General features: G+C 37.6%; 1 protein-coding gene across 4 annotated transcripts in view; it reads left to right on the top strand.

Moving 5' to 3' along the window:
• The first annotated feature begins 875 nt into the window (after nt 1–875).
• Nucleotides 876–22,651, top strand: part of MAPK10 (mitogen-activated protein kinase 10) — a 365,788-nt gene continuing 344,012 nt past the window's right edge. For 2 of the 4 annotated variants that reach the window (XM_007465709.1, XM_007465711.1), the window contains exons 1-2: nt 876–1,451; nt 5,990–6,104. The gene's annotated coding sequence lies outside the window, so the exon portion shown is untranslated. Of the gene's footprint in view, nt 1,452–2,220; nt 3,017–5,987; nt 6,105–22,651 lie in introns of those variants that run through there. The other 2 variants (XM_007465712.1, XM_007465713.1) reach the window with 2 other exon arrangements.

The raw sequence follows: 22,651 nt of genomic DNA, 5'->3' as shown, positions 1-22,651 counted from the left end.
GCCGTATGCGGGCCTCTCACTGTTGTGGCCTCTCCTGTTGCGGAGCACAGGCTCCGGACGCGCGGGCTCAGCGGCCATGGCTCACGGGCCCAGCCGCTCCGTGGCATGTGGGATCTTCCCGGACCGGGGCACGGGGGCACGAACCCGTGTCCCCTCCATCGGCAGGCGGACTCTCAACCACTGCGCCACCAGGGAAGCCCTATGACATCTATATTTAAACATTTATATTTAACATTTAGCAAACTATATGGAGACTTAAAAATATACTCTAACAGTCAAAGACAGGACAGATTACTTAAATAAAATTGAGATATCTGTCCCAAATGGTACTCTAGCAATTTGCATCCATTTCCTAAAGAATTATCCCAATTAAAAAAAAAAGAACCCTCATTTGTTAACTCAAATTATCGGTATTTTCTTTCCACATTCAAATTACAATCTAAGAATCTGTTTGCTGAGTTTGGTTTAGTGGGTATTTATTCAAGATTTTTATGAAAGATAAGGAAACAGAGAAGAGGAATTGTGCCGTTCAAATGACCTCTGCAGTCCAGGTGGGACCCAAATGCTTACTTCGCTTCTGAGGTTATTACATTCTTGTTTGCTTTGACATTTAGAGATACTCCATATCTCTCTTTGTGTTGTTTGCAAAAAGCTGAGCTAGTTGAAAAGCACAGATTGACTATATTTCCAATAGTGTTTTGGTCTGCAAGCATTTGTTTCTCAGCCCTGCTGTGCGCTGAGCCAGGGCTGCATGGAGTGGGGTTGTTTCTCCCGGTTGTGCAGCTCCCGGGTGTGCAGACTGGCTGCCTGATGTCGTAGCTGCTAATAATAGCTGCCAACGAACCCTGTCCCTTTCCACTTTACCTGGTCCTCTTTTCATTGGAAAACACAGTAGCTGTAGCCACACATAGACTTTTTCTTCTCTTCCTTTCTCCCTCTTACCCCTCCCTAGACCTCTCTGGGCTTTGACGTCACGTGTGCTCCTTTTGGTTGCCATAGCAACCCCATTCCCCAAGCCCTCTGTCTGTCTCCTCTGGTAGGTTCCACAATGGTACAGGCAGCATCACGCTGCACAATGGTTTCCAGGCAGTGAAAGAGGGTGATTCAGCAAGCCCCTCTTCTTCTTCTTCTTCTTTTTTTAAAACCTCCCCTTCTCTTTTTATTTTTATGGGGGTGGTTGGTGCTTGTTATATGCTTACCTTTTTCCTTTCCTTTTTCATTTTTACACTATTCCTTTTTTCTCCTCACCCCTCAATTCCTAGGGGCTTGAGTGACTTTAGGATTGGCTTTTCTTGGAAATCACCTGTCCATCATTAACTTTAAACAATTTCCCCACCTCCAAAGAATCTATTCCTTATTACAGTTTGGAATGTGGTTAATGAAAAACAAGTAGGGAGGATTTCTGGGGCAAACACTGCTGGATCAGGATCGTAGTTCTCAAGCACGGAATGGTAGGTGGCTCTTTGCTCATTCTGGGTTCTAACCTGTTTTTTTTGGAGGGTGGGAGTGATGTCTATTGATTGTTTCTGGTGGGGCGGGAGAGTGAGCATGGAAGAGGGGGGCAGAGATGGGGTGGATAGGAGGTTAATGAGGTGAACTATCTCTGAGGCAAGAAGCCACCAGCCTTTCCTTCTGTGCGGAGCATCTTTCCCCAGACTTGGGCATGTTGAAACCTTTCTGTTTGGAGTTAGGTTTGACAGAGGGTGGGAGGGAGCATTTTTATTGTGACCAGGGATTTTTAGACCAATGCAGAGCTATAGAAGGGAAGAGAAAACCAGAGAGAGAGAAAGAGAGAGAGAGAGAGAGAGAGAGAGAGAATGAGAAACAGCTGTACTTGTTAGAAGTGCTGACCTCAGTCCCAGATCTAAGAAATGCCATGGGTTCCATAAAACATTAAAAAATCACATCTTTAAGATATGCAGAGTTTAAGTTATTCAAGTTTACTTCCTGAGAGATGTAGCTTAAATAAGTATTTTGGGGCATATTTACATATTTTAGTTCAGGAGTGGTATTTTTAGTTGGAAAACTAATGGCATTACTCTTGCAGAGACACTCTAGGCTAAATTTGGGCTGGGAAGAGGAACACAGAACGGGGGTCAGGTTAGAGATAAAACATTGGCACTGCAGTTGCATAGGTAAGGGGTCCCTTTAAGAAAGTGATCTAGTCATAGCAGGCAGCATTTTTTTTTTTTTTTTCTTCATGGCATGGTTCCCAGGTACTCTGTACTGGGATACTGTGTCCCCTAGAAATGTCAGAGCTCATTTGGGAGAAAAAGATATATCATCAAAAATGAGCATGGAAATGTATTTAGCAGAATTTATGTATTTGTGCCTGCAGCAAAATAAATGTGATTTATTGGAAAATCTTCAAGTAAATCAAGACTAGAGCTATTTTAAAAAAATTACATGTATATATTTCTTTTTTCCCTCTCCCTTTAAGTCTAGAGACTAAGTCTCTGTTTTTACCCCCTTAAAGGCATAATTTCCTAGGGTACTGTAATTTAATCACAGAAAAAGAATGGCTTATCCCATGGCAGTTGACTCTGAAGCAATCACAAGGTTGTTTACATGGGCTGTCTTTGCTGCAGAGCCTGACAGTGTCTTTACAGCAGCCCTCCCTGCTTTGGTGTGTTGACAATAACTTTTATGAACAAACTGGATAGAGTCAGGCTAAGTCCTATGGGACAGACCACAGTTAAGACTGAAGAAAATTGGGTCTAAGTGCACCAGGCATTGCCAACCCAATATCCAATTTCTCCCTCTGTCCCTAGTCTGCTAGTTGTCAGACCCTGAAAGACCTCACAGAATGCTGATCCATGTATTAAAATGGTTGCAGGAAAGGCCATTTCTCTCAGAGAGGCTTCTGTAAATTTTCTACCTTGGGTGAATTTTTGTGTTATAAATATAGACAGTGATGCTCATGCCCATGAATGAGCTCGCAAGCTTCCGACTCCACTTTGGAGCCATTGGATTATTGGGGCCGGACAGTTTGGATGTAGCAGTTTTGCTGTCTCTGGTATGTATTCCCTCTACCTTGATCTCACTCTTAAAATTGACATAAAGTCCTAGATTAGCTTATTTTATCGCATAAAGCAAACTGGATTTTCTGTCCTTCAAAACAGCACTGGAAAATCCAATGACAAAGGTGGTATGACCTTAGGTATTAAATAGTCTTCATGCTTCCTCATTTGTACATCACTCCCTCTTGTTATTGCAAGGAATCTTTAATTTGACAATCTCCTGCTGTTATAAAATCTTCACAGTTTTGGTAAAAAGATTCTTGATGATGGGCAGTTAAAAATGATATGCAGAGTGGGAAAAGTCAGCTGCTTCCAGCTTCCTGCTTGCCTGCCCCAGAACAGCATCTGCTGTAGGGAGGAGTGTGTTTGCCATGCTGGAAGCGGGGGCTCATGAACAGATCCCAGAGGGACCAAGTGTGTTTTTGCTGTCATTGTCTGGTACGTCTGCAGCTATTAGTATTTAATGGTTTCAGAGTACACGGTCAATAATTTTCAAGGTTAAAATAAACTGAGAACTGATGGTGGATGCCATAAAATATATGTAGATTTTAAAATTACAGGAAAATTCATAGGATTTCCCTTGTTAGTGTATCCTATAGGAATATCATGAGCAAAAGGAATCTGCCTAATTTAAGTAACGTGAAAAAGCCTACCATATTTAATGGTAAAGCCTCCCATATTTAAAGGTTTTTTTGTGCGTGTGTGTGTGTGTGACTTTATGTAAATGAATCTTAGTGGAAAAGTCTTTTAATACTGATGATGGATAAAGACGAATTGGGTTTTTCTTGTTAAACATAAGGGCAGATGCTCTCCCTTCCTGCTCTACTTCTGGCTGCAGGTCACATTTGTAGCTATAAGACTTTACATGGAATTGGTGTGTTCAAATTGAATGATTGCCTAGGTGCTAATGAGAATAATGGACTCAAAGCAAGGGGGACTTCCTTCAATTAGAATAAGAAGTAACAAATTGACATTTTAAATTCTTTGTCTGTTGCCCCTACTATTTCCTCTTGCTGTCTCTTTTAAGCTTTTGGTTGGACACTGCAACACTTATGCAAAAAAGAGGCACAAAGTATCCAGGAATGACAAGAAAGGAGTACAATGCTGTATTTGTTGTAGGCTGAGTGCTTCCTTCCTACCATACCACGCTTGCATCTCTTACACCTTCTTCTGAGGACCAAGGATTCGTGGAAAAAGTTGGGCCTATAGACTACTGGGGGAGATGCTTATTGATAAAGAACAAAATTGATAAAGAACAAAATCCATTTTTTTAGCATATTAGAGATATTTGTTGCATTACATAAGATGAGACACTGCTGCTGATTCAGATAAAAGATCTTGCTGCATATTGATTGAAAGAGAAATTGTAATTTAGAATTGGAGCTTGGATTTTCAGAAATTTACCTATCTGTACATATTCTCATAACCAAGTTATGAGAAAATCTCTATGTTTCAGGTTCTGTTTCTCCCCCCTCTATTTAATGGAAGAGAACTCCATTTCTAATTGTGAATCTTGGTAGAAACTCTAAATGGAGACTTCAGGTGATATTGAAAATCCTTAAATTGAAAGAAACATTTTTAGTTTGAAAAGTGGACTGCAAGTTTATGATTATTTTTGATAAAGGATTTTCTAGTTGAATTGATATTTTAGATTCATAACAAGCCACTATGGCCTCTCTCACTGATCTTATCCCTGGTGACTATGAGATATAAAAACCATAGGCTTATAGAACTAATGCTCCTAGGAATGGAAATTAAAGTTTTGAATGGAAAAAGAAAGGACTGAAGTTTCCTTAGAAACGTTTCTAACCCATAGTTGCTCCAAAACCCCATATGCACCATAATAAACAGGATTTTTTCTACATTGTGTGTGTGTGTGTGTGTGTGTGTGTGTGTGTGTGTGTGTGTGTGTAATTGCTTACTCCTGGGCTTCCTGTATTCACTACTAAATTATAATCTCTGTCAGGGACTGACTGTGTCCGCCTGGTGCATAGTAGGGGCACAATCAATATTCCTTGAACGAATGTCCCCCATGCACATAGTTCTCTAAATACGATGGGTGAAATAGTTTGGGAAACTGTAACACAGTTTCTGACATTTGGGAGCTTATAGTCATTTAAGGAGATGAGGTTAAATAACAAAGATGGTATATGATCAAGTGTCCATACTCAATACATATAATAGGAATTCAGAGGAGAAAGACGTTTACCTCCTCTGAAATGGTGGTAGGCCACACTGGGATTGTTGAGGGGAGGGCAGGAAGATGTGGTGTGGAAGGAATTCCAGCAGCAGCAATTGTAAGCACTTGGCCTGGAAAAGGAGTCTTATTTGGGGCAGAGAGGACGTTTATTTGGGGCATGGTGACCATACTTTTCCAAACTAGAAATCAAAAGCTGTGGGTTGATAATGGGTAGAACATTGGAAACTGGAACAGACTTGGAGAATCAGATCGGTCCGGTATAATGTCGAAAAGTAACGGTAACAGACTGAAGTTACAAACTACTTTTGTAACTAGATCAGATTATGGAAAAACATACATAACAGGTCTCTTTCTAGCTTCAGACCAACTTCAGTGTAGTTTTATTTTACTTCACATACTTCAGAGATTTCCAAACTTCTCCTCCTCCTTTAGCCATAACTCTCTAACCCATTGTTCCATATGAACCCATTGTTTTTAAATGAGAAGCAGACTGTGCAAACCAATCCATACCAACCAAGGTAACAATTACTAATTGGGCTTATGTTCAGATTGTAAAATTCCAACTATTCTGGTGTTGGTAACAACCAAGTTCTTGTGTTTGTGATAAATTTGAACAGAGTGAACTACCTTGAGATGTTTTATTCCCTCCCCCTGTGTCCCATCACCCATCACCCATTGTCTTTGGCAGTCTTTTGATTTTCTAAATGCAGGTGAAATTCTTATTGAAATGTTAAAATCAAATTTGGCTGTGTTTTTGCTTTGATTTTAGGCTAGCTTGAGAAACACCAACAGCAGGACCATCTCAGATCTTTGTTATGGCAACTCAGCCAAGAAGCTGTTGAATTAGACCCATTTCCTGTAGATGAGAAACCATACAAGCAGTGGTGAGTTGCAAATTTTAAAAAGTTCCTTAGCAGGAAACATGTGATCTATATAACCAAGTTAAATAATGCATGTGATTTAGTGTATAGATCGGAAAGAAATACTGCTCCAGATAATGTCAACTAAAGAAGTGAAAATCAACAGGACAGAAAGTTTAACTGATGGTGTGGTGCTATTAATACCACATGTAGTAGCTACAGGTCTTTAGGTGCATAAGTGCATCATATAACACCATGATGCTACCACCCTGGATGATACCAGCCTAAGTAAAATGACTGCAATGAATAATTTCATGTGGCTGCATAACAGTTGGGTAACAGTATTTTTCAGTGGCTTTTATTATTTGCAGCATAATTCTATATTTTACTGATTCATCCTCTCTAGTAGAAGAATTGGTACTGAGCTAAATTATAATGCTTAATTCCTTTTAGAAATATATATATGTATATATAGGGTATATGTAATATATATTAACATAACATTTAGATCTTTAGACATAAGGAGAGAAATCAACATCACAGTTTTATAAAGCTCAATTTGTGGACATTTTAGCCTACAAATTCTTTGCTTTATAAAAACAGTATTAAAAATAGATCCAGTTGCTTTGCTAGTTGGAATAATTTAAAAATCTTCTTATTTTATAAAATATCAGCACATGCAGGCAAAGTATATTTTTTAATCAAATACTTGATGCTTCATAGTCACCAATGTCAATAATAAATAGATTCCAGCAGAGATGAACTAGTTATAATCCGTCAAACAACATCTTTGAGAAATAAGAGTATGACAATGGTGCTTGTAAGACTCCAAAAGAAGCTGTTTTGAACTAGTGATCAATATCTCTCTTTCATTTGTTTAGTGGCTTATATAACTCTGAGTACATAGGCTGCCCTATGAATCAATGCATAGCCCATAACTGCAGAGCACTGATGAAATTAACCCTATACTTTCTTCACATCATGATCCTCATTACAGTCTGCTTATAATTATATTGAGAAAGCAGATATAATAGTCATCACTATGCTGTGTGTAATCAATATGTATTAAATGTGTTTGTTATGACTGAGAATCATATGTAATTGCCAGTAATCAACAATTTCAATTTAAAAGAAGGGTGATTTTTTATGGCTGAACTTAATATTTTGAGTTATGTGTGCCTCCCAGTGATGTAGAAAACATATATTGCCCCATCTTAAACATATATTCATTAAGCAAACATTTATTGAGAATCCATGGTGTAGATATCATCCTTAGCTCTTGGGACAGCTGAAAAAGACAGTACCTGCCTTAAAGGAGCTATGTTTAAAGAATGTGGCACTTATGATAAAGTATGCCATTAAAAAAGGGAGTTATTTCTAAAGAGTGTGGTACTTAGCCACTGCTATTAAATGGGTAGACATTGGGTGATAAAGGAAGTGCAGCAGAGGAGAGTCTAAGACAGATCAGATGGGATTTGTTAAGGAAGGCTTCCCAGGGGGAGTGATATTTTAGCTGAATGTTAAGGGCAATAAGAGGTTAGCTAGAAGAAGGGGAGCAGTGAGAACATTTTTCAAGGGCCCAGTGACTTGAGAGAACCTGGGTGTTTGGGGGCACTAGATGCTATTTACTATGCTGGGGCATAAATGGGGGTGGTGGAGATAAAGCTGAAGAGGGGTACAGGAGATATATCATGAAGGATCTTTTAAACAGAGCTAAGGAGTTTGTATTTTATTCCAAAATGAAGCTTTGAAAGATTTTAAGTAGAATGACATGATGAAATTTATTTTTTAGTAAATATCATGAACCTAGAAGAGTGTATAAAACAAATGCAGTTTAAGGAATAATTATAAAGCAAACCTCACATAACCACCATTCATATTAAGGAGCAGACTCCCAGAAAGCCCTTTGTGCTCCTTTAAGATCACATGCTTTTCCTTTCCCGCTAGAGGTAACCATTACCTTGCCTTTTGTCATGCTTATTCTCTTGCTTTTCTTTGTAGGTTTTCAATCTTGTAATCATAGTAGTATATATTGATATATTCTTAATCACCTGATTTTGTGAAACACTGTAAGATTCTTCCATGTTGACGTATGTAGTTTATTCATGTAACTTATGTAGTATTTTACTCTATGAATATACCCAAATTTACTTAGCCATTATTATGATAGACATTTGGATTGTTTCTATATTACTTATGTGTGTGTGTGTCTGTCTGTGTATGTATATATATATATATATATAAAATAACCTGAGTTATTTATGTACTAAGTAAATGTTAAATAAATACATTTACATATAATAATATTAAATATACATATGATACTTTTTATACACATATATTATTGCTCGTAGATTCTAGTATACATGTATAAGAGCTTCTCTAGTATACACATCAAGGAAAGGAACTCCTGAGTTTGGGGGTATGTGCACATTCAGTTTTTCTAAATAATGCCAAATGTTTTCCTCAATTGGTTGCCTCAATTTATATTTCCATCAGCAATATATAAGAAGCTCTATATTCTCAACAATACTTGGTTTTTAAGTTCTTAAAATTTGCTGATCAGGTGGGTACCTAATTGTACTCATGGAAGTATTAATTTGCATTGTGCTGACTACTAATAAAAAGAACATCTTTTCATTTTTTATTGGCTATTTGATCTTCCTCTTTTGTAAAGTGCCTGCTCAAGTCTTTATGAGACTTGCCTTTCAAAATAATAACTAGCATTTATTGAGTTCTTACTGTGTATTAAGCACTGTGCTAAGCACTTTACAAACATTTAATCTTCATATCAACCTTATGATTCATAGATAAGGAAACTCAGGTTTAGAGAGGTTAAATAGCTTGCTAACAATCACACAACTATGAACCAGTGGATTTAGCATTTAAGCCCAGGTCTTTCTGACTCCAGAGTTCTTCAATTTCTTGGATAGTGTCTGGAAAGAGATTAGATTAGAGCCAGAGAGAACTTGTAAGGTGCTATTGCAGGAATTCAGCTAAAAAATAATAAGGGCATAAAACAAAGAATCATCAGTAGGACATAAGTACAAAGCAGCTAGACTCAGTAATGAATGTCATGGGTGAAGAAGAGGGAGGATTTTAGAAGTCTCAAGTTTTAAGACCTGTTGGCTAGGTAGATTCAATATTAGTCATACAATGTATATTTATATTCCAGGTGTTGTCATAGTTTTAAGAATATGTTTTATGATTCCATGATTCAATGAGAGATGAATTTAATTCACAGGATTATAAAGTTTAGGTTTAAAGAGACCACAGTGTTTTTTGGAGTCAACTCTTTACTGTTTTAAAATGTGGAACTTGGTGTGAAAAGAGGTTAAGTGTCTTGTTCAAGATCATATGTTACTGTCAGGTTAAGAATAGACACCAAGCTGGCAACGAATGCAAAGAAATAGCAACTTGCTTGATTTTTTACATTAATAAGTTAAAATAAAACCAACCTACTTTATCTCTTAAACATTTCTCACATCAGTTTCCTTTGAAATAAATCTGTTGCTACAGCCAAAATTAGGCCTCATTATCATTGTTAGCAGGTTTACTTAAAGTAGTCTAGCATATTATCTTCTTGCTCATGATTCTACCAGCTCTTATTTGCAGTTGTTACCATGTGACTGCCCTGCTTACTTTGATATCCTCCACGGCCTATGTAATAAATTCCCTTCTACTTAAAATATACCATACTCCCATCCACCTCCAGTTTAGGAATTGATGATCTCTCGAATTGCCTGGGGACACCAGTGTGCTTCAGTCTTATGCACTCAAGTGTTTCTTACCTCTGTGATTTACTTCATACTGTCTATTCCGCCTGTACTCACCCCACCCCTCCTTTACTTAGTCATTATTCATTGTTTAAGACCTTTGCGATTCAAAGAGTGATCTGGGGACCAGCAGCGCGGACATTATCTGGGAACTTGATTAGAACTGCAGCATCTCAAGTCCCACCTACATCTACTGACTCAGAATCTTTCAAACAAGATTCTCAAGTGATTTAGTGTTTGGAGGTGCTGCTTAGACTCACTTTAGACTTCATCAGATGTTATCTCCTTCCAGAAACTTTTCCTGACTCCTTCCATTAGGCATTCCTTCCTGGTGTTCCCACCGTAGCCTATGCATGTCTATCTCACTGCATTACCAGTGTGTTTTATTAACTGTTTATGTGTCTGTCTCTCCACCTTAGCCTGTGAGTAATTTGAGCCAAATCTAATTATCTTTGACTTTTCCATGCCTAGCACAGTGCCTGATACTTGGTAGTACTGCATGAATATGTGTTGAATGGTTGACAAAAGAAAGAAGAAAGAGCAAAATCTATCTATCTATCTATCTAGATAGACAGACAGATAGATAGATAGAAACAGAGGCAGGAAAACAAAAATTACAAGGAGAAAAAACATAGCCAAAGGGACTTTGTAGAGAAATAACTAGACTACAAAATAATGCACCAAATATTGTACCTCTTGGATATAATCTGGAAAGCAGCCTGACAGCCTGATGGAGAGTCTACAATTTTATTTAAATAGATCGGGTGATAAATGTGAATATTGTTGCCAAATCCCTCAGAAGCAAGGATTATCTTAATTTCTTAATTTTACCAAAATTTCTTAATTTTGTTATTGTTGTTGAGTAAATTTTGCCAAAATTTGTTTTACTTTTCTAAACAAAATGTTTTACTATCCTTTTAACTCGTCACAGACTGTTCGGAATATTTTGTGAAAGAAGATAGAGGATGCAGGTTTATTTTGAAGTTGTACTGGAGACAGAAGTTACAGACCTGTGAGTGGAGAGTAGGCACTTTATATAAAGGAACTTTCTGATTATTAGGTTGTTTGTCAGTCTGTGCTTTTTGAAAAGTAGCAAACTTTCCAGCACTGCAAGTATTTAACTGTCTTCATGGTTTACCAAATGTACTACTTTATGTGGGAGATTGAACAAAGTGACATCTAGGGTTTAAGATCCTTATGAATTATGAGTCTATATATACTCAGAGAGGTGGGGGAAGAATGAGAGTTATAATAAAGATTATAATAGTGGATAACATTTATTGAGTGATTATTTTGTGCCACACACTGTTCAAGGCACTTTCCATGCACTGATTCATTTAATCTTCATAGAAATCCCACTGAGCATTTATATTTTACAAATCATGAAACTGAAACATAGGAGGCTTAGTAACTTGCCCTAGGTCATGCAGCTAGTGGTGGTAGACCCAGGGAATCCAACTCTGGAGCACTTACTTTTTTATTCCTATGTCGTATCCTTTTCAGAATTAAAGGTAAAAGTTGGACCTAAATGGAGCCTTAAACATTGATATGGTTTCCAGTTAAGGGTAAGAACAGGGATTCCAAGAAATGATAGCAGCATAATCAAAGTAAAAAGTGATAGAACTGAGCATAACAGGTTTGTGGAACCAAATATCTTATATATGGGATGAATAAGAGAATATTCAGAAATATGTCATTATAGTGCTGCTTTGTCTTGCTTCTCCATGGCTGCAAGTTACCAAGGTGGGAAACTAAATCCTTAGGGCTATTTAACCTTAGTAAGACCAACATAAGTAGACATTTTAAAGGCTTTTCACTGATTGGTGGTACCTCAAGCTATATCTCTTAGGAAGATAGATTTGAGAGGTCCCAAGAATTTGATGTCAGATCAGGAAAATCATACTGTTTTCCTGGAACTTAGCTGAAGAATGAGTCAGCATAAATTTTAGGATATTTCAGATTCTTCATACAGAATTCTCCATATTCTGATAAATAGTATCAGAGGAACTACTATTAAAATAAAAATATGAGATATTAATGAAGATGTGATTAACATAAGAAACCTTCTCAGATTAGGGCTCACTGGAAAATTTAGTCTACAATTTAACAGTATTCATTACATGTGATAATGTATTATTTATGGTGTAGATGCCAGAATTTATATATGCCAGATACTTCAAAGTTTTCTTTCTAGTTGTACTATTGGAAGCTCTAGTTGGTTTTTTGGTGCTTTAAGTCCTTGAGGCCCACTTTCAAATGCCTTTAAACTTGAGAATGAATAACCTTGACAGTATTGTTTTTAGAAAGTCATTTATAAATCTTAAGAATCCACATAATTCTGCTTTGGAATTTAGTTTACTAAGATTTAAAGATATTACACTCCCCCCTTCCCCTCCCCACAAAAAAGATTGAATAAATTGTATTAGGCAAAAACTGTGAAATAGTGGGTAGGAAGCAATTAATTTAAGCTGTTTTTCAGTTTTTATGAGTTTCAGCCAAATGTATCATGTCATGTGTCTGTTGACTATGCTCTTGCCCATCAGGGTTCAGGTCAGCAATGTGGAACATCACAGGCAATCAAATCTCATATGCTGACCTTCTTTTCTAGTCTTGGTCCTAAGTATAGATATCTGACCCTGTGTTGTGTTTTAAGGAGACAAAATGCTCTCTGGTTCTCAACTCTCTCTGTTTCTGAACCTGATATGATGTGTGAAATTTCCACTTATTCCTTTGGTTGAAGACTGTTCCTATTAAAATGGAAATGTTATGGGAATTCCCTGTTGGTCCAATGGTTAGGACTTGGCGCATTCACTGCTGGGTCCCGGGTTCAATCCCTGGTCAGGAAACTAAGATCCTGAAAACCATGCAACGGCCAAAAAAAACAAAAGAAATGTTATGAGGTAAAGTGGTGGGCTAGCTAACCTGATAAACTAACTTGAGTTAAGTTGTGAATTGGTGTTAATGGATTTTGAATCTAGATAACATCCACACTTGGATAAATGTCTTAATGCATTAACATAGGAGACTAAGGAAATGGAATATATAGGAAAGGTTTTTACATGGGGAAGGAATCAAGAGTGGTCTGAAAGAGAGTGCTTTCTTAGGGGTTTAGCTGATTATTTTAAAATTTTCATTATACTTTTTCTGGAAAAGGAAGAGAACTTGATATTAGAGTCTCATTGCAGCTTTGTCATGAATTAATATTCCTTTGGGCAAGTCTTAACCTAGCTGAATTTCAACTGTGTATGAGGGAGTTGTGATAGATGATGTTTAAATTTCTTTTTAACTGTACAAATCTATGGATTAAATTGTATAGATTGAATTAAAGCATGGAATAATACCCAAAAAGCCAGGCCAAGTGGAGTACCTTGGTGAGGGTAACCTTGGTCAGTGAAGGAACTTCATAGGGATGAAAAGCTGTTTCATGGACAGCTGAAAGGAAAGAATAGGCCAGATGGAGGCTTAGAAGGATCTTGAACACAGGCTTGCCTATGCCCAATTTTTGCTTTGACCCTCCCCCTTTTATTATCTTTGCCTTAATTCTACCTATTCTCCCTCTAAATCTAGAGATAATATATTTTAGTTATAGGAAGTAACTTCTAATTATTGAGACTTTATTATCCATAAGGAAGACTTTATGCATAGGCAACCAAATTGACTGCATCTATTTCCCTAATTTGTATCTTTCTTTATCCTAAAATTATTCTCTGATAGTGAAGGACTAGTGTGCATAAAGTTTTGTTTATTGATTTATTTATGAGAGGATTCTTTAAAAATTTGTCTTTAAAATCATGGTTTCTAAGCTGTATTGGGATTTACCAACACATCAGATGAAACTATTGGTGTCTTGATCACCTTAGATATTATATCAATACAACACATTTACATGAAGGTTAATAGATATTTTCAGTGGGCAGATTACTATGGTAGAATCTTTGAAGAATGAAAAAGACACAATTCTTCACTTTTTCCCCCCCTCCCTCCCTCCTTTTTTCCTTCCTTTTTCCCTTCCTCTCTCCCTGCCATGCTCTCTCCTTCCTTTCCCTCCTTCCTTCTTTCCTTTCTCCCTCAGGTATTTACTGGCTTCCACCTAGCACTGCAGCATCAGAGATAAATTCATCTCATACATAGGATAGATAGTTGCTTTAACAGAGGTGAGTTCAGGGAACAGTGCAATTACAAACGATTCACCTATCGCCCAGACATTCTCAACTGGGGTTCCACAGAAAGACATGTGTCCCAGTGCAGCAATTCTCAGACTTTGTGGTCTCATGATTCCTTTACACACTTGACAATTATTATATCCATTGGTATTTACCATGTCAGAAATTAAGATATCAATTTGAAATATTTAGGTAATTAAGAATTAACAACAGTAAACTGTTACATATGTTAAATAAAATATCTAGAATGTATCTTTTAATGAAAACTGCTTTTTACTAACCAAAAATAATTTAGTGACAAACATGGTATTACATTTTTTGCAAATCTGTTTAATGACTGGTTTAATAGAAGACAGCTGAATTCTCTTATCTACTTATGCCTTCAATCTGCTGTTATATCACACATCACGCAGCCTCTGGAGGACTCTACTGTACATATGAGAGAAAATGAGAGTGAAAATGGCAAACTGTGTCGTAATATTATTTGGAGTTAGCTTTGACCTCAGGGGCCCCTCTGAAAAAGTCTTGGGGACCTTCAGGGTAACTGTGTACTATGCTTGGAGAACCACTTCTAAAAAGCATTTACTCTATGTAATGAATTAACATCTCTTTTATGATATAGAATGGTAACATTCCTGGAAAAACAGAGAAATAGTGTGTTTGGTCATTCAGAGGAGGAACTCTAGATGAGAGAGTCTATAAGATTATAAACTCTGTGTAGGCAGAGATCTGTTTCTCTTTTTTACCTACTAGCTGTCACAGGGCTTGACACATTGTTGACTCTCTGTGAATGTCAGGGATAGAACATTCTAATAAGACAGTTGTACTTTCATAAGTCACAATAGCCCTAGGTAGAATATGGGGAGTGCAACAGATAAAGGTTAAATGGGTTTTGTGGACTTTGAGGGAGCAGCCATTTTCAACTGAGGTATTAGAAGGGACTCATGGAGATAGCATCAGAGTGGAATTGTGAAGATAATTTTAGTAGTCAGTGTTGGAGTTGGAAACGTTACTTCTAGAAGAGGGAACAGAGTGAGAAAAGAGAAGAGTGAGCTTTGGGGTTCAGAAAGTTAGGCTTGTGTGACCTAGGCACAGAGGAGATGGCATTCAGGGAAATGGCTGGGAAAAAGATTGGGGCCTGATTAAGAGAGGCTGTGAAATTCCTTCTATGAAGGAATTTGGGTCTGTTTCCATAGACAATGAAGAGCTACTGCTGTTTTCTGAGCAGGCTGAAGAAAATGAATCTGGGAGCAATATTGAGACTGGTTTGGGAAGGAGAGAGGATGGATGCAGCCTGATCTATTAGAGTGAGGGAGGCAATGAGAATCCATCTTGAAGAAGAGGTAGTAAGAATCGGTGCAGAAGGTCCAGTAGATAGAGAAGGCCCCACTTCAGGTATTCAGGTATTGAATTACCCACTTTCAGGTAATTCAAAGTAAGAAGTTGTAAAAGAGATAGCGCTTCAGTCAGTAAGGAAGGGGAATGCTAGGTTCCTTATGATTTCATTGTAGACCCAGCCACAGTATTACTAAGCAATTATACAAAGGTCCTTGGACTTTGGTTTCTCCATATGTAAAGTGTAGAAATGGATTGCTTGCCTATTTGTGTCGCAAGAGTCCGTGTAAGGACTAATGAGCTTTTTGACAGAAAGGCGCTCTATTAATCTAAGCCATCAACAATAAAAATGAGAATGTTTGCCAGGTGCTTTTGCTCCTATGTGGAAGGCTGCTATGCAAATATGAACTACTGCCTGGAACTATTGTCATTGTTAATAATAGTAAAGTCATTACCATGAAATGCCTACACAGCAAACTTATTCTCTGTCAATTCCAAAGTGAGACGATGAAGCCAGGAATGGAAGTCCATTCTATTTTGTTCATTATGAATCTTGCTCACTGTAAACTATTTTAAGAGTATTTGTATTTCATTGTATCTCATTATTTCCATCACTCTATTCTGGTCAGGTTTCTCATCGCTATCAGAGGCCTCCTTATCCTGACTTTTCTCTATGCAGCTAGAGGTGGTACAACATTTGATGTGTCTGGTACTTGCATCTGTGTTCTTATTAATTGTGGCTACTTCCATTAATTTAACACTTAGCTGTATAGCATGGTGCTCAAGCATGTACACTCCAAAGTTAAATCATCTGGATTTAAACCCCAATTCTATTAGCTTGTAGGAGATCCTGGGTGAGTCACATGATCTCTTAAGCTTCAGTTTCCTTATCTGTAAAATGGTACTAATAATAATGCTGATGTCATAAGGTTATTGTAAGGGTAATGCATGTAAAACACATAGCATAAAGTGCACAGTAACTGCCAGGTTTTGTTTTTATTTGGGTCAAATTTATTACCATTATTGTCAACATGTTTTCTTTCCTAATCAGGTTCCTGTTCCATACTTTGTTAATTCATTATTTGTTTACTGAGTTAATCTGTGACCACATGATTTATCATCAACCTTTTCTTTACCTAGAATAACATTCTTGAAGAATCCCCAAAATCTTAATTTTTTTTCATTGCCATATATATATATATAGTCCTACTGGGTTTTCTCTTGCCTAGCAAATCAGGTATTTAATTGTGCTGTGAATATAAGGGATCTAATAACTTGTTCTAACCATCCAACTGGTATTATTTCCCATGGCACATTGTTATTTTTCCACACAATCTTCCTATAAAGAAAATTTTCTGGCCATCTTCTTTCTTGATTCTTGTATTTTATTCAATCTGTTCCCAAGATCTGTAGCAGTATGTTTCTGTCCTTGCTATCCATCATGTCTTTCTGGACTTCTAAAGGCACCTTCCCATATGAGCTCAGATCCATTGGGATCCATTTGAAACATACACCAAGCCCTTGGTACATAGTGTTGAGGCTCAGTGAGTGGTTTGGGCTACAATGAAACCTGTACTCTGCTCACCAAACCAAAGCTCATTTTTATAATTTGCATAAATACTTCAAGAGTTATTGGACTACCGTGGTCCTGCTCAGTACCCAATCAGTTGCTATCCATTACTATTGATGTGTGATGCTTATAAAGTCCTGTGAGTTTGGCCCCGTATATCATTGTCAGATTCTCCTCTTGTCACAGCTGCATGGACTGAATATTCATCCACTATCTCGCTCTACGTTGCCTCTAACTTCTATGAGACAGGAAGCACATGAAGGTAATGGTCTTGCTTCCTATGAAAAGTTGATCCTTATTTGCTAATAGTGAATCTATTCAAATTGTAGAGGACAGAATGAAAATGACTACTGAAAATAGCTACTGTTAGAGGTGGGAAGATGATTGAGTAGTAAGGCAAATCAGAATAAATTAGCATTTAATCAGTTCCTCCTTTTGTAATTCCAGTGTTGAATATCTGTCTTAATCATTCTGGCTCAGAAATTGTTTAGATGGATATACTAGGAGGGAGTTTCCTTTTTGAAAATTGTGATGCTCAACCTGATACTGGGTCACTGAGATTTAAATTTAGCACCTCAGCTTTACCCACCTTTCAGTATGAGGTACACTTACTTTAGCCATCTGCTAATTGTGTGATCTTGGCCTGGTTTCTTGGTTTTCTCACTTGTAAAATAGGAACAATAAATGCATCTGTCTCGTAAGGCAGTTTTGAGAATTTCACTTAATTTTCACAAGAAATGTAAAATATAAGAGAGCTTAAGTTATTAGAACAATGCCTGGCACAGAGCAAAACTTCAATACCTATTAGCAAGTATTATTACCCATCTGAAATAGCATGGTGGTGCAGAGCTTGATTTTGGAATCAGACTGGGCTTGAGTCCTAACTCTATCGCTTGCTGCCTGCGTAATTTTGGACTCCTCTATAACCTCTCTGAGTTCGTGTTTCATTTATAATTGGGACAGTGTGTATCTACTTCACAGAGTTTATGTGAGGAATAAATGGAAGTCACAGAGTGTAATTTTCATTGAATATTAGATATTATTTTTGTAATCCTTATGACACATGCATTATATAGTAATTATAATAGTTAATGCTCACAGAACACTTACTCTGAGTCAGGCAATATCCCAAGTACGTTACATGTATTATCTCATTTATTCTTCACAATACCTTACAGTGAGGTAGGTACTAATACTATGCTCCTTTTACAGATGAGTAAATTGTGGCACAGAAAGGCTAAGCAACATGTTCAAGGTCCCAGAGTTAGTGAGTGGTGGAGCAGAATCTGAACACTATGCATTACACTTTATTGCCTCTTTACTTATGACAATAAAGAAACAAGTTGACTACAGTGTCTGGAGAGTGAAATTAGTTAGGCTAATGATTGAGGCTCTCATTGTGTCCTACCCTCTTTCAAACCCTAAATCTATTCATATGGTCAGATAAACCTAGTGAAAATGAAGATTAATAAGTAGCACTAAGGAAGAAGAGAAGGTAAGGCAGTTTGTAAAAGGGGGACCTGAAGTCTCTGTGGTTGAGTAAGGAAGGGAAGCCTCCAGGCCTTCTTGCCCCAGGTAAGCTCTTCCTGTCCTGGGGTGAGGTGAGAGGGCAGGTTCACATAAAGACTTCTCGTCTTGTTTAGCTCCAGCTTCTCCCCTTTTCCTGCTTCTGCCCTAGTCACTGCACGACTGTCTGAAGCCCCAGGCAATCACATATATTTACTATTTATTTATAATTAAAATAAGTGTTATTTTATTGTGCTTTAGCTTCTGTATGTCCCTGGCAATAGTTGAGATGACTTTGTCCTGTACTGCAGCCCTGCTCTTACACTCTGTATAACAGAATAGTGCCTGACTGAAGAGTATGGGGCCAAGGGGCTTTGGCTTTCAAGTCATACAGATCAGATCCAAATTCTCAATCTGACACTGGGCAGTTACTTAACAATTTTAAGACTTCCGTTCCTTATATATGAAATGGTTATGTTTTACATATCCCATAGTTTTTGAGAGAATTGAATGTGAAACATTTTAATATGGCATCTGGCTAGAGCAGGGAATTACATTTTGTTATTTTTACTATAACACTAAAACTTTGAAAAATATTGATTTGCTTTGGATCATTACCAAGCAGTTTCATATTGAAATAACTAAAGAAACTCAGTTGTTATCATGACATATGCCCTGGGGTACTTTCAATAAAATAAAATAATTTCATTTTCATCCTCATTAGCATGTATACTCTGGAGTGACCCCTACTAGGTCTGGGAAAAGCAAGCTGTGGAAAGGGTATAGGGTTAGGAAGTGCAAGAAAAAAAAAGGGTCTGTAAAATAGCACTCTGCTGTTTATTTATGTAAGTGAGATGATGTATGTGGAAGTGCTTTGCAGATTCTCAAATTCTTTGCAAATATAAGATTAAAGAATAATTTCCATATGAATTCTAACAAGAGGAGAAGTGTGGAATTAGCCAAGGAAGGTAGAGAGAAGAGGAGATCTTGCATTATATGTTAAGGAAAGTATGATAGGATTGAAGGAAACTGGAATTTGAGCAACTGGACTCTTAGAAAAAGGCAAATAGGTAGATATTGGGAAAGCACACATGATAAGGATAAAATAACCAGTCTGATAGTATTTGAATATTTTGGCAAATTAGTGGGGGCTGGAGTGTCAGGTAGAGAATTCTAAATGATATTCGGTCAACCTCAGCCCATTCCCAGCATCAGTGCTTGGTCGCACATACTGATTCACATGGTGATCCAGGGAAGTAGAGAACAACATTTTCTTTCATTATACATGGAGTGGCAATTGCAGATATATTGGGAGCTCTGCTCCAGCTCTTGATCGATGTGCTGATGTAATGACTCTTCTTGGGTTGCAAGCTTGCTGAATTATACAATCATGTTTGGTGCAGATGTCCACCATCTTACAGACCCAGAATGCTTATCACTTTTCATTTCCCCATTCTCTCTCGGGTGTGAGGCAGTTTCTTTTTCATGACTCTCGAACACAAAGGGACTTATAACCCACCTTGTTCTGTACATCCACTCATGCAAGTGTAGACAGAGACCTTGAGAAGTGCCTGAAGTATCTATCTGAAGTGACTCAGGTATGATTTGCCTTTCTTGGGTGATCAAAATGATTATCAACCTCTATCACAAGTGCAGAAAACTGTTTCTAAATTTAATCTATGGAAAGACTTCTTGCTACATTAAACTTAACATATAGAGGTAAAGGTAATCTGGATGCACCGTAAGTTACCATATGATTTCAAGGATAGAATTAATTACATTTGTTCATTCAACAAATATTTATTGAACACTACTAATATGTGCCTGTTCTAGCTGTGGGGATACAATTATGAATGCAGTGGACTAAAAAAATCATTTCTGACTTCATGAGCTTAAGTTATGGTTGAAGGAGACGGACAATAAACCAGAAGAACAAGTAAAACGTGTTGTATATTAGATTGTGGAAATGGTCAAGGAGAATATTAAGGCAGGAAAATGGATTGAAGAGTGTGGTGGAGGGTTACGGTTTTGGATAGGGTGACCAGGGAAGGGCTTCCTGGAGTGTTATTGAACAAAGACTTCTCTTGATATGTCTTCATGAGCATGTGTTTCCCCTCTCTGCATGATTCTATGTTTGTCCCTTTCAAAGCCCTATACTTGATAGGGTGGAAGCACTTCCTGGATAAGTTCTCTAAGTCTTATCTTCCTGGATTATACCCTCTATTCAAGGGCCTGTGGGTGGCCCTAATTGCTTGATAGAACCTCCAAACAAGTTGCTAAGAATCACTTATAGGAGAAAGTAGGGTTGGCAAGTTTAAGTTAAAACATTCAATTCTGCTTAAGACCAGGTCTCAAACAGCTAAGACCAAGTTCTAGAGTTAGTCACAGTGGTTTAGCTTTCCCAAAATACACATATCACTAATATAAAAGAAAACAATTTAAAGCTTTTAAAGTTATCTCTCTTGCATGAAACTGATTCTGCCCTTACTTAGAAATTATCTGACATTAATTTATAGAAGTAATTTCATGTTCTAGTTGTTTTCTAAAGGTTATTGTATGGCATTTCTTTGTTCATTTATTATTTGATCTTACACTGATTTCAACATGAATTATGCTTGTCTTTTTATGTTGGAAAATCTTTTGTTTCTAGTTTGATTTCTTCTGACCAATTTACAACTCAGAGGGTCTCTGACGTTATACAAGTTGTGTAATGTATTATCCATTGCAGAGAGATAGAGATATAGACAGAGATAGAGAAGAAAAAGAGGAAGGAGGAGAGAGTGAGAGAAAAACAGAGCAAGAAGGTAAAAAGCAAAATAATTAAAAAAAAAACAACTTCTTTTAGCCTGTCATTTCTATCTGTCGGAACATTATCTGGTTGTTGCTTGTTACCTTATACTCTAAGGCAGGATCATTATGGGCAGGTTTAAATTTTAAAAATCATTTTCACATAGTGTTTATATACCAATGTCTTTAACATGTTTGATACAAATGGCATTTATCTTTAGCTTCTAAGAGTTTTGTGATCTTTTATTTATTTTTTTATAAATTTATTTATTTATTTATTTTTGGCTGTGTTGGGTCTTTGTTGCTACGCATGGGCTCTCTCTAGTTGTGGCAAGTGGGGGCTGCTCTTCGTTGTGGTGCATGGGCTTCTCATGGCGGTGGCTTCTCTTGTTGTGGAGCATGGGCTCTAGGTGCATGGGCTTCAGTAGTTGTGGCACGTGGGCTCAGTAGTTGTGGCTCGCCCGCTCTAGTGTGCAGGCTCAGTAGTTGTGGCGCACGGGCTTAGTTGCTCTACGGCATGTGGGATCTTCCTGGACCAGGGCTCGAACTCATGTCCTCTGCATTGGCAGGCGGATTCTTAACCACTGTGCCACCAGGGAAGTCCTGTGATCTTTTAATTTGAATAGACTTCTATGCTTAGCACAGTCTAACACATACACCAAATTGTTAATATTTGTTGACCAAATCAAAGCATATATCAGGGGTATCCCAGGCATTTTATGAGTTACCTTTCACTGCCTCAAAGCTATTGAGATGACATTGGAGGTGCAGGGTTGATGTGAGGAGATGGGCATTGACAGTAAAGTCCTATAGAGAATCTTAGCAGGTGAGTGCAGGTAGAAAATTAGGCTATCTTCCTTCCTCTTCCCTCCTACATCTTCCTGTTAGTATTGAGGATATCAATCTTATCATCATATATGTGTATACATACATATATATATATACTTGAATGTCTATTATTCTAGGCATTGAGCTCACAAAATGAGCTCTGGTGAGGGACATAGTTCCCTTCATAGCATGTATCACATTTTGTAATTATATAATTCATTTGTATGTTTACTTTAAACAGTTAAATAAATATGAGAACTATTCCTGTGGGGAGGGCTCCAGTATTTTCAGTGCGCATATTACCAGGATACTGAATGTAGTTTAGGTCAAAGAAAGTCTCCTTGAGTCAAGTTGGTTGGGTAGGAATTATCCAGACAAAGGAAAGATGTTGGTGGAATGGGAGAAAGTCTCAGGCTGAGGAAACAGCATCTGTGAGAGTCCAGGGGTGACCAAGATTTGAAGAGCTGCACATTGTGCAAGAGAGAGAAGAATAACAAATGAGGTTTAAGAAATATTCAGGGTCCAGATTCCATCATGAAGGGCCTTGCATGCCGTGTTCATTATGACGTAGGAGGGTTGTAAGCAAAGGGTTGGAGGCATGATAAG

This window comes from Lipotes vexillifer, unplaced genomic scaffold (genome assembly GCF_000442215.2).
Source record: "Lipotes vexillifer unplaced genomic scaffold, Lipotes_vexillifer_v1.1 scaffold301, whole genome shotgun sequence".
Classification (NCBI taxonomy): Eukaryota; Metazoa; Chordata; class Mammalia; order Artiodactyla; family Lipotidae; genus Lipotes; species Lipotes vexillifer.
Note: the sequence above shows the minus strand (reverse complement) of the source record. Positions and strands in the feature narration are given on the sequence as shown.